The sequence below is a fragment of the Penaeus monodon genome, chromosome 31, assembly GCF_015228065.2.
Source record: "Penaeus monodon isolate SGIC_2016 chromosome 31, NSTDA_Pmon_1, whole genome shotgun sequence".
Classification (NCBI taxonomy): domain Eukaryota; kingdom Metazoa; phylum Arthropoda; class Malacostraca; order Decapoda; family Penaeidae; genus Penaeus; species Penaeus monodon.
Genome location: NC_051416.1, coordinates 1,674,621 through 1,674,845, shown reverse-complemented (window position 1 = coordinate 1,674,845; position 225 = coordinate 1,674,621). Strand labels below are relative to the sequence as shown.

The 225-nt window shown below is 31.6% G+C and overlaps 1 long non-coding RNA gene across 1 annotated transcript in view; it reads right to left on the bottom strand.

Moving 5' to 3' along the window:
- LOC119592970 overlaps nucleotides 1–225 on the bottom strand; it is a 26,715-nt gene that overhangs the window by 25,801 nt on the left and 689 nt on the right. The gene's annotated exons all lie outside the window — the stretch shown is intronic.

Genomic DNA, 225 nt, shown 5'->3' with positions numbered 1-225 from the left:
GTCTAATTTCTACCACACGATCAATATTAATTTCATTCTTCATCGTCATTATATGCAACATCGTGGTAACAATATCTCGTTTATCTGTTTTTAGCATTTAAATATTTTTTTCTACAAATAAGGAACTAATGTATTACAACAATCAAAATAAAATTGATAGACTATGCAACCATTTTCTTTGCAGAATCGACCTACCATTTCATTTAATGGGATGTCCCCGCGCGC